The sequence below is a fragment of the Ctenopharyngodon idella genome, chromosome 8 (genome assembly GCF_019924925.1).
Source record: "Ctenopharyngodon idella isolate HZGC_01 chromosome 8, HZGC01, whole genome shotgun sequence".
In the NCBI taxonomy this organism is placed as follows: Eukaryota; Metazoa; Chordata; class Actinopteri; order Cypriniformes; family Xenocyprididae; genus Ctenopharyngodon; species Ctenopharyngodon idella.
In genome coordinates this window covers 24014447-24026498 of record NC_067227.1, presented here as the reverse complement: position 1 = coordinate 24026498, position 12052 = coordinate 24014447, and the positions used below count along the sequence as shown (strand labels likewise).

The window sequence follows — 12052 nt, the reverse complement described above, 5'->3', positions numbered from 1 at the left end:
AAAAAAATTTTGGAAGCTGAGACTTTGTTTCATACCAAAAATAACCTGCTCTGTCTTGTCTGTCAGTACGTTGTCAGTGTACTCTTTGCTCTGAGATTTATTTTTCACTCTGTGAGAACATGATGTGTGGCATGAGAGCCATGGCTTGTCGGACAAAGCAACAGTAACTAAGGGGGGGACGGGTCTTTGAGAAGGGTCAATTTAAGATAGAAGTGTGTAGCTGCGTTTTTCATCAATCCAATTCATTGTATTACTGCTTGAATTTTGAACTGACCCCATATAGCAGCCATTTGTAATGCCTTTTCAAAAATGTAACACATTATCACAATTTTCTTTTGAAAATTGCCTTTTCGGTAATCCCTTAGTACTAGTGGTGTTTAAAAATAACAAAAGATTTTTTCATTTTTGAAAGAAGTCTCTTATGCTCACCAAGGCTGCATTTATTTGATCAAAAATGTAATATTGTGAAATATCATTACAACTTAAAATAGCAATTTTAATATTTTAACCATTTTAAATTTACTTAAAATGTAATTTATTCCTGTTATGGCAAAACTGAATTTTCAGCATTATTACTCTAGTCTTCAGTATCACATGATCCTTCAGAATAGTGTCAAAACTACCAACCACGATACCAAGTCGGTACTGAAATTTTAAAAATGTGACACTTTGAGCACTGTTGAGCAGATTTGTAAACACCTCTGATTGGCCATTGTGTTCACACGCTCATCAGATAGCTATGTCTGTGATTGGCTACAATGATCAATGCTTCAAAAACATCTTGTAAAAAGACATCAATGACGCTCTTCACTGAGCGCTTATTAGACAGTTACACATGGGAACTTTTTAAGCAGGCGTCTATCAGTGGACCAGTCTGCTGATAGATGCCTGCTTTCAAATGCTCCTGCTCCCGCTTTCAAAACGCTTTCAAATTCAAACACTTCCGTGTGCTCCTGTGAGTTGATCATCGTAGCAAATCACAGACATAGGCTGTGTCCGAAATCGCCCCCTATACCCTTAAATAGGGCACTATTTGAGGGGACAGCCATTTGTAATGGTGTCCGAAGCCATAGTGGACGATGTTGAGTGCACTCATTCAATCCCACAATGCACTGCAATAACGAGTGTACAACCGATGCACGCTCAACGGCTAGAGAATACCCATAATGCACTGTGAGAGTCGCGTGCTGAATGAATTCTCGCGTCTCGCCAGGAGATGGCGCCCGCAGCTGAATCAATCATCCATTCATTTTCCAAACCGTGCTGGTCCAGTATAATATCATACAGGTATAATTTCCTTTTTAATTGATCATTAAATCGTTTAATTAAGTTTTGTACATACTAGTTTTAATGGCAGAGTTTAACATATAAATATTCATTACTACTGGAGCTGCCAGTTTGCTACATTTTAAATGATTATTAAACAGCAAGCACAAACTATGCGAAATCGGCAGCCCTTCCGGCACACTTAGTGTCTGAATTCACTCACTCGTTTCATTCACTCCTTCAAGTGGACTATATTAGTGGAGTAATGTAGGGAATAGTGAATGAGGGTATAGGGGGCGATTTCGAACACAGCAATACACTATATTGCCAAAAGTATTCGGACACCCCTAAAAATCATTGAATTAAGGTGTTCCAATCACTTCGTGGCCACAGGTGTATAAAAATCAAGCACCTAGACATGCAGACTGCTTCTACAAACATTTGTGAAAGAATGGGTCGCTCTCAGGAGCTCAGTGAATTCAAGCGTGGTACCGTGATAGGTTGCCACCTGTGCAATAAGTCCATTCGTGAAATTTCCTCACTACTAAATATTCCACGGTCAACTGTTAGTGGTATCATAAAGTGAAAGCAATTGGGAACAACAGCAACTCAGCCACGAAGTGGTAGGCCACGTGTATTAAAAAAAAAAAAAAAAAAAAAAAAAAAAAAAAAAAAAAAAAAAAATCACAGAGCGGGGTCAGCGCATGCTGAGGCGCACAGTGCGCAGACATCGCCAACTTTCTGCAGAGTCAATAGCTACAGACCTCCAAACTTCATGTGGCCTTCAGATTAGCTCAAGAACAGTGCGTAGAGAGCTTCATGGAATGGGTTTCAACACTACTTCAGAAATCATTCCAATATGCTGATTTGGTGCTAAAGAAACATTTCTTAGTATCAATGTAAATAACAGGTGCGGCTTAATATTTTTAAGGAAACTGTGATACAATGTTCAGAATTTTGATGAATTTTTTTATATTTACTGTCACTTTTGATCAATTTATTTTGTAATTGCTGAATAAAATTATCTTTTTTTTTTTTTTTTTTTTTTTTTTAAATAAATAAAATCTTACTGACCACAAACTTTTTTTTTTTTTTTTTTTTTTACATGGAAGAACTTCGATCACTTGTGACTTCGTGTCATGCTTGGTTAGGAGGACACAGAGTAGAATCTGTCCAGTGTCCACACAGTCAAAGAAACACAGTCAAAGAAACACTTAGCCATTAGATAACAGTATATCTGTACTCATATGACAGCAGTGATCCCTGCCAAGCCCCTGCTGACAGCCTCAGGCTGAGACCGGTACCTCCACCAGTGCTGGCGGAGCATTTTTACAGACATAATTCTCTCCCCTCCTCCACCTATTCCTCCTCCTTTCACTCCATCTTTCACAGCCATCCCCCCGCTGACATCAGTATTGGATTTATCAGCTCACTCTTCTCATCCCTGAGCCAAGATCATCCATCTGCCCTTATCATCCCTCCCAGCATTCCTTAGTTCTTATTTCTGTTATTCCCAAAGGGCACAAGTTACAGTAGGTGTTCAAGAAATACCAAGGTGCCCATGGAGAAGAGCAGTGACAAGTCTAGAAATCTTCATGTGCATGTGATTGGACAGAGTTTGTGTGTGCGTGTGAGTGAGTGAGTGAGTGAGAGAGAGAGAGAGAGAGAGAGAGAGAAAGAGAGAACTTCAGCTTTGCACTCTAAAAATTGTTTTATTAGGTTTAAGCAGGAGTTAAAAACAGTACAAAACTTTGTGAAGTCAGTGAAACGTTTGTACTGTTTTTGTCTCCTGCTTAAACCTGCTTTTTAGAGTGCAGACCTTTTTGCATTTTTATCTATTGAAACATAAGTCTTAGCACCTAATTAACTGGGAGAGCACAGTGAGTGCTTTGACTGGAGAACTTTGTCATCACAGGAGTAAATTACATTGTAAAATATTTTAAAACAGAAAACTGTTAATATTTTACAATATTACTGTTTTTACTGTATTTTTGATCAAAGAAATGCAGCCTTGGTGAGCATAAAAGACTTTATAAAAGCATAAAAAAAAAATCTTAATTACTAATAATATAATATAATATAATATAATATAATATCTGATATTTGAGCTACCAAAAGGCAGTTCCTTTGTTTTTGCTTTTGTTTTTTCATTATTTCCAAACCATTAGTATATTCTGACACTAGGCGGACCAGCAATCAATCTGGGCGGACCGGTGCCACCCGGGCCCTTATGTGGCCTCACCCCTGGAGGAGAAGAGAGTAAGAGGGTCAATGCAGGCAGACAGACAGGTCTTGAGGGTTGGATTAGAGCCTAGGGAACAGTGAAGATGAAAGCAAAAAGGATCAAATGTTAATCAATATGCAGCACATGCTTTCTGAAGGTTCTTTAGTGTTGCCCTTTTGCATATGTGTCAGGCGCCACATTCAGATAATCCGTTTTGTTTCATGCATTTGTGTGTAATGGGAGACTGGGAGAATAGTACAGATAAAGATGTCTCTGATGTCTGAATTAGACAGTTTTTTAAAGCTTTGTGTAAAGCAGGGTGTTTTCAGCGAATTTGCTCTAATGCTGCCACAGTATGTGTGTGCGGGTATATCTGGCTATAGTTAATCGACAAATTTGTCCACTAAATCAGACAAAACAACCCTTTGGGGGACATTCTGTAATGGACTCATTTTAAAGAATTATTAATAAATGAAGTAAATTATAAAAAAAAAAATTTAATTTAATTTTATTCTGAAAGAGATGTAATCGAGCAAAGAATAAAATATTCTTTTTTTTTTGTCCTCGTTTTCTTCAATGAGAACTATTCTCGTGCGTCTTGGTGTCAAGTTGAGCTGAAGTCATTACTATGACGATCAATGTAGATATACAAGATATTGATGACACTGTCTGAACAAAAATGGATTTGATTTTATCAAAATGACAGTACAGACTGTCAGTCCTAATGATCTGATATGAAAAATAAATCAGTTTTATCTGCTGTGTAAACAAAGCCTATAAGTAAATTTGTGCGTTTTGGAAGGGAGTTGAGAGCATAGAAAAGAGAAAAGAAGGAATGTGAAAAGAGGAAAGAACAGAAGGTGAAACACACACTGAGGTCATGGGTTTGAAATAATACACAGAGAAAGAAAACAAGAGAAAGAGAACATAAGCCTAATTTGAGAGAATAGATAAGGTGAATTGAGACAGTGGCAGTCAGGTCACTTTTGCATCCGGAGGATCTTTCCTTCTTTTAACCTCTTCTCCATTAGCATTACTCAGACTTTGTGTGTGTGTGTGTGTGTGTGTTCTTGTATATATGGTTTATGAGGACACACATATGTATAACAACATAGGTATTACAACGTAAACATTATGAGGACAAACTTTCTGTAGAAAATGACGTCATCAGGTGCAATCGAATCGTCTTGAGCCAAGGAATTTTGTTTCTAGACCTTATGGTTCAAAAGTTATTAGTGACTGAGTTAGAGACTCCAAATTTGGAGTCTATCTGTGTGCCAAACTTCATAACTGCCACAAGTAGTTCTATGGGCAGCCATAGACTCACGAGCAGAAGAAGAAACGGAGGAAGAAGAATAAGAACGCCAACAGATACAATAGAGAAACTGTGGATTCCTGTGGAGTGTGTGATGATGGGGTTGTGTGTCTGTGTCCCCCTTTGGTTGTATAAGATTGCTTAAAATCTGTGACGGGTGCTTGGCCCCAAATAAAATAAAATTTAAAAAACCTCCAATATTGGCTGATAACCATTATGGCACACTGTATGTTTTAAAGTGTCCACCGATGGTGCTGAGAGCAGATAAACAAAAAAGCTGTTGAGCTGGCAATCTGGCTTCCTGTGCCTGTATGTTTGAACCAGGTCTCTAAATCTGATATCTGGATGTAAGTGAAGCTTCAGTGCTGCTTCTCACTCTTCCTGCACCCTACATACTGACACATACACAGACACATTAGATTCCCCAGGCACAGCCTTGGCTATCACCATATCCACCAGCCTGTCCCTCCCCACCCTGTTGATCACATCCACTACCCTGGAGAAACACAGAGGTTTCAACCTCACACTGAGCTGGACTGAATCGACTCTCCTCTGGGGCCCGTCACAGATTTTAAGCAATCTTATACCACCAAAGGGGGACACAAACTCACACAGACACACAACCCCATCATCACACACTCCACAGGAATCCACAGTATCTCAGTAGTGGGCATAAAGTTGTACCAGTATAAAGCACGCACATCCACCTCTAGGTAAGGATAATAAACGGGAAGTATGGGAGTGAGCATGAACTGAATACAAATGATCGTTTATGTCCAGTAACCTCCCTCGCTCTGTCTCTTACTGTCTCAGCATCATTCAGTGTCATTCAGATTGAATCACCACAGGTAGCTACACACACTAACATTTCCTTTCCCAATCCTTCACTAAAAAGAACGGCTAAACTTTAGTTCTCAGTTTGTTACAGAAAACACATTTGTACTTGTCAATGGCAAGTTCTTGGCAGCAGCTTTATCAAGGAACAAGTGTTTTAGTGGCTTTTAATGCCACAGAACAAGACTATATCGAAGGTGTCTTTGATTCAGATCTAGTCAAACTAAGAGTGGATCAATACTCTAATTAAGGGACATTAAAGGTTTGGAATCAGCAGAAAAACAATTTGCGAGGGTGAGAGAAAAAAAACACTGATAGCCATACAATCCTGTTTAGTCCAGGAAAACCTCATAATTGTTTTCAAATGACAGAAACCTGCAACCAGATGGGTTATAAATTGACCTCATTGTATTGATGAAATACAAATTAAAAATGTCATTAAATTATATTTGATGATGATCTATCTATCCATCCATCCATCCATCCATCCACCGTTATCTATCCACTTATCCATCTATGCATCCATCCAAATCTATCTATTCATTCATCTATCATTATTTATCCATCTATTTACCCATCCATCCATTTATCCATCATTATCTATCCATCCATCCATCCATCCATCCATTTATCCATCATTATCTACCCGTCCATCCATTTATCCATCATCCATTTATCCATCATCCATCCATCCATCCATCCATCATTATCTAACCATCCATCCATGTATCCATCATTATCTAACCATCCATCCATTTATTCATCCATCCATCCATCCATCAGTATAATAGTATGCAATTTTTAATATAAGCCTTTTTTTAAATCATAACATGAAAAATAATTGTTGACTTATTGGTCAGAATTTTAATATTAGTGCATCCCTACTAGTAATATTGATTATTAACAATAATTGGAAATTGGAAAAAGTAATTGGAAGGGCTGGCACTTTTGCATAGATTGTGCTTGATGTTTAATAATCGTTTAAAACTTAGCAAACTGGCAGATCCAGTAGTAAGATGAAAGGAATTATCTTATGTCATGGAAATGATGTATAAACCTTAGATAAACAACTTAATAATCAATTAAAAATATATTTACCTATATCTATATAATGTAAACATATCTACCTATAATATCTATATTATATTATGCTGTATGCCGTGGACGAGCGGTTTGTAAAATGAATGAATGGATGATTCCGCTGTGGGCAAAGATCATCTTCTGGCGAGACGCAGGAATTCATTTGCGCAACTCTCACGGTGCATTATGGGTATTCACTGGCCATTGAGCATCCATCAGTTGTACACTCATTATTGCGGTGCATTGTGGGATTGAATGAGTGCACTCGATAATGTCCACTAAGGTTTTAGACACCACTAACAACAGCTGTTTCCTCAAATAGTGCCGTATAGGGCAGGGGTGTCCAAACCCGGTCCTGGAGGGCCACTGTCCTGCAGAGTTTAGCTCCAACTTACCACAACACACCTACCTGGAAGTTTTCTGTATGCCTAAAAACCTTGATTAGCTGGTTCAGGTGTGTTTAATTGGGGTTGGAGCTAAACTCTCCAGGACAGTGGCCCTCCAGGAGCAGGATTAGACACCCCTGGCGATTTCAGACACAGGGTAGGTAAAATCAAAATGAATTGTGGTTGGTCGTTTTACATGTCAATCAAAACCTTTTTCCCAGTTGATTCCCAAATCAGATAAGTGCAAAGTAAACCCCACCCTGCAGCTGATTTCATTGGTCAACTCAAACCTACAGTAACTTGTCAAGAAACATTTAGACTTCATGGATTCAGTTCAGAGTTCATGGATTCATCAGCTACAAACATCACTGCAACTGGTATAATGTATGAAAGTGCAAAAAAGCTACAGAAACTAGAGTAGAAAAGCAAGAGGGAATCTAAGACTGATTAATTTCACAGTAGCCATTCCTCAAAAAAAAACAAAAAAACACTGAAACCACAGACCACAGTAAAGAATTACCACAGCCATCTGTCTCTCTCGATCTGTGCGTTGTTGTAATGGAGTGTGGTGAAGAAACCATGAGGTCAGAATCATCTTGCAGAAGATCAAAGTTTTCCCTGAATACTCATTGCCTGGGGCCCTGCCAGTTAACCAAAGCTCTCTTTCTCTCGCCCCCTCTTTCCTTCTCTCAGGTCAGCTTAAAGATTGAATATATATATAAAAAAAAAAAAGAGCCTCTGGCATAAGAATCACCCCATTCCCTTTCATCTCTCAATAGTATTGACTAGAGATTGGTCAGGATGGTCAACTAGTTGGCTAGTTGGTCAACAACTGACGAGTCGATTTGTGAGATTTTGTTCATCCCTTTTGGGGAAAAAATAGGAATTTAGAATATCTTTTTTTAGCATTTTTAGTGTGCTGTTTCAGCATGCTAGCAGGCTAAGAAAGAACTAGCGGTGACAAAATCCGACTACGCTGTTGCCTCGCGCCAAAAGTTGCACTTAAACACACTTTGCATCACTTCCATCACTTTTGCTATTCTTCTCGTGCACTGGTTCGCTAAGCTGAAAAGCCAGTTAGAGTGATCCGTCTCACCAATTGCCCGACACCAATTCAACATGCTCAATCAGCCAAAAAGCCGCCGACAGGGTCCAACTTGTGCCGACATTGCGGAATGCCTAACTTTGGGGTGTCACAGTCTTATCATTAACTTACATCTCTAAATTCATCCCCTTTACACTACGTTGGTAAAAAATTCACCACCTTCAACAATAAATTAGTTTTTTTGTGTTTTTTACAGTTACATTTTTTAAAGGGATAATTCATAGAATGCACATACAATTAAAGTCAATGGGGTCCAGTGTTCTGGCAAAAAAATAAAGTCATAAATGTTGGGAACAACATGAAGGTGAGAAAATGATGAAAGAATTAAAATTTTTGGGTTAATTGTCCCTTTAAGACAATGTGTGACATTTCACAAGTTCGCCTGCCCATTCAGTCTGAAAACAAACTTGGCTTGCTGTCCTCGAAGGAGGTTCGAACCCGAGGCTCGGCTTGAGCTCAGAGTTAAACCCCCCTATAACAGTACTGTGTAGAGGGAGAATAAGAGAAATAGAGGAGGAGATGGGGAGGAGGAGGGATGCTGGAAGAATTGTCGCTGGGATGACGCAGTGACTGCTGTTTATATACGCTCGTAATAATGATTGACAGGACTGAATGTTTAGGCTCCTCCCTAACCTACGTTCGGAACTACATTAAAAATTGTTTTTAATTGCCCTAAACCTATGTAATCATACAGGGCTTCCTTAAGTCCAACTAGTCATTCAGAAAACCCACCGACAAGTCGATTTTGAGAATATGTAGTTTTGCACATCCCAAACGTCAACACAGTATCACAGAATGTCACTCACTCATTGTCATTCGTTCATTTGCACACTCTCTCCTTCGCATTCTTACTCTCTTGCAGATGTGACAGCTTTTCTGTGCAAAAGTGCTAACATAAATGATATATAGTCAGAGCCTGTCATGAAGGGGAAAGATCATTTCTCAAAGTCTAAAACAACATTCCTCTTCTCCTTTAGATCATATCAGCATTAAACTTCTGAAGATGTGTTTTGATCTGTTTGGAAAAGGGACACTCTCACATTTTTAGAGATTGTGAGGCAATTCAAAACACATCCCGAATGTTTTCGATGTGGAACTGCAGCCCAAACACCTGCATGTGCCAAAATGTTCCTGTCTGGGATTTTACACCGCCAGCAGGAGCCGAAGGTGTGACTAGCAATAAAGCAAATGGAAAGGACAAAGAGTGTCTGGTCTGAACATCACACACACACACACGCATTAAAATGAACCTGGACAGCTAGTTATCTTTTCCAGAAGAGCAGCTTTAAAAGTAATCTCTTTCTCTCTCGCCACCTCTTTGATCCTTAAAGTGGCCAAAAAGTAGGAACAAGGCTTTTTTATGTATCCTAATGCATTTTTCAATTGTTCGGCCATTTAAATGCTAATGCTCCCATTCAGGGCTGTCTACATTGAATTTCCTTAAAGACGTTGCCGGTTATCAAGTGGCAGGAGGAGGAAATTTGCGTTTGGTGGTCTGTGACCCCTGTCTTTTATCTGTAGAGAGAGGGGGAAAAAATCTGTTTAAAAAGAAAGCTGACACCTTATTCTCTTCACCCTCTGGAACCGTCCATCTCTCTGATGATGAGGCAAGAGCACAAAGGTGGATCAGCAGTATAAACATGACCTCTGACCCTGTTTATGTTATCTAGGCCTAACGAGGAGACCACCAGGCCACTCCAAAGACCACTCAGGACCACCAAGGATAAAGACCATATGAAGAAGCCATTTCAAACTGCAAACTAGCAAAAAATACACTTTAAAAGGCACAATATGTAAGATTTTCAGATTAAAATATCCAAATACCACTAGAACAATGTTATATATTGTGTTGACTTGTGTACTTACATTATCCCATGTGTTTCCAAAAATGATTAAATACAGAGAAATAAACAATTTTAACCAGGACACGGACCGTATCCGTGTGTTGCCTATCAATGGCATCATACCCACGTTACCCTCGGTTTCTGGTTTTATTTTGTAGAAACCATGGAAACACCAAAGACGCTTTAATATATTATGTGTTTTATTAGACAGGTGAGCAGCTGTTTGGATACATTCAATGACAGAAAACTAATCATGTTATATAGCCCAACACAGTCAGTCTTATTGTTTAAATCTTGTTTTCTTGATTTACAGTGAGTACCATGTTTTACCATGCCTAATATCGATCTAGCTTACTGCAGTGTGCATTAAGTGTTGCATAGTAGCTGCTGAGCGAACGCAGAGTAGCACTATAACAACTTTCAACACACAAATGTATCTAATATGATAAAACAGCAATGCTTTACCCCACATACACTTGACTGGAAGAAGTGGAAATGGCGACTGCGCCGTAATAAAAGTTCCACTGCTCTCGAGACACGTGTCGCGCTCATCTCTCATTATCAATCGCTCCAGCGGCCTAGTTTCTGCTCGCACAGCACTCACCCTGCTCTGCTTCATACTACAGTAACATTAATAATCTCAGCCGTGAACATGATTTCTGCCTGAGTCCCATCCCAATTCTTTTACACTGGCTGTAGATGTGAAGACAGCACCTCCGATGATTCCACAAAATCAAGGCGTCATCAAGCTATGCCTTTGTTTTTAATAAGCGACCTCTAGAGGCAAAAATGTTCATAGTGTGCCTTTAAAGATGTCTAATAATTTAAATGATTGCTCAAATTAAAAAATACTTGTTTCTTTCATATATTATAGTAGTTGTATATATATTTATTTCAAGCTTTTTTGATTCCAAGGAACGTCAAATATAATGATCCCCTTGTACGGGAACCCCTTTCTAAAATATAAACTTTGGCAGCTATACATATTCATGTATAAATAAAAACGAGATAGTATAAAGATGCTGAGTTGTTCGCTAACAAACCAGCTTTAATTTTGTTACCGTACTATAGACAAATCGAATTATATTCAAATTCTGACTTTGCATTAAGTGAACCTTTTTTCTACCTACCATTAGAGTGATGTTAGATGCATGAATTTCAAAATATTTCTATAGCGTATTTTACAATAAATATGGTTCCAGAGCAGTTTTACGGTTAATTTTGCCAGACCTATAAATACAAGTCCTGACAAATACAATTTAAAACATTTTTAAAAGTTCTCTTAGATCCCCTAGAACTCTCTTGCGCCCCCTGGGGGTTCCTGGATGCTTATATAAATTGCCACACTCTTTTCAATGGGACAATTTACATACAAATGTTTTTACGCTTTACTAATGGTTTTACAAAATTTGTTCTGCTCGCGTTTCATGAATAAGGCTCATGGATTGGTTAAATATCAAATTTCTCATCAGAAGCTAAAGTCAAGTATTACCCTAAAATAGCCTGACACTATGCTGAGTCACTCCTTAACTCACATTCCTTCATTAATGGAGAAAAAGTGTATAAGTCTCCAGGTAGAGCCACAGGAAAGGTGGCGCTTCCTAAAAAACTCTGCCGCTCATTGTGCTAAGCCACTTTAAGACTCAGTACTCTTTCCTTAATCAGCGTTCTTGCAGTGCTGATAGGAAGAGTGAAGAGAAACAGTATTATTCCACTTCACTGTGCCAATACCAACAGAGTATTAATAGAAGAAATCCAGCCAAGTCATGCAAGACTGCAAAACCACACACACACACACACAAAGCAGAGCGGTCCACCGCCGCAGACCCCTGGGCTTCATGCCCCATCAGAGAAACTCCTTCCAGCTAGCGTATGCGTGTGGAACCAAAGCCTTTTCCCCCTTTTATACTGACCTGACCAGAGCAGGGGAAAGATGTCACGTGCAAGAGCTTTAGAAGGATAAAGAGTGAGATATACAACAGACAGACAAGATATAGA

The 12052-nt window shown here is 38.9% G+C and overlaps 1 protein-coding gene across 2 annotated transcripts in view; it reads right to left on the bottom strand.

Annotated features, from left to right (window-relative positions):
* The window catches only part of sema6bb (sema domain, transmembrane domain (TM), and cytoplasmic domain, (semaphorin) 6Bb), a 143133-nt gene that overhangs the window by 101233 nt on the left and 29848 nt on the right, over positions 1-12052 (bottom strand). The window lies entirely within an intron of this gene.